Genomic DNA, 537 nt, shown 5'->3' with positions numbered 1-537 from the left:
AGGCTGAGAACTGAAGTACAGACATTCAGACAGCAGGATGGTGAAACTATTTATGAAGCATGGGAGAGGTTCAAGGATTTGACAAGAAAATTCCCCCTGATATGTTTAATGAGTGGGTGCAACTTCATATCTTTTATGAAGGGCTGAATTGTGAATCAAAGAAAGCTGTAGACCACTCATCTGGAGGTTCCCTTAATAAGAAGAAGACCATTGAAGAAGCCATTGATGTTATAGAGATAGTGGCTGACAATGAGTATTTTTATGCCTCAGACAGAAGCAACAACAGGGGAGTCTTGGAATTAAACCATATGGATACAATCTTGGCCCAGAATAAGATGATCACCAAGCAACTTGCTGAATTGACCAAGAAAATATAGAAGAATCAGGCTGCAGCTATCCACACTCATCCATCACCTCAAGAAGAGTTGGACACAGAAGAAGGAGTTAACTGGGAGGAAGCTAATTATCTAGGAAATTCATCAAGGCAAGCTTAGGATCCATATTCTAAAACATATAACTCTGGTTGGAGGAACCACC

General features: G+C 40.4%; 1 non-coding gene across 1 annotated transcript; it reads right to left on the bottom strand.

Moving 5' to 3' along the window:
• Window positions 1-107, bottom strand: LOC148571284 (small nucleolar RNA R71). The gene has a single exon (XR_015908119.1). It is a non-coding gene; the product is annotated as a small nucleolar RNA R71 (small nucleolar RNA).
• Window positions 108-537: the final 430 nt, after the last annotated feature.

This window comes from Arachis ipaensis, chromosome B3 (assembly GCF_059453495.1).
Source record: "Arachis ipaensis isolate K30076 ecotype BB chromosome B3, ASM5945349v1, whole genome shotgun sequence".
Classification (NCBI taxonomy): Eukaryota; Viridiplantae; Streptophyta; class Magnoliopsida; order Fabales; family Fabaceae; genus Arachis; species Arachis ipaensis.
Note: the sequence above shows the minus strand (reverse complement) of the source record. Positions and strands in the feature narration are given on the sequence as shown.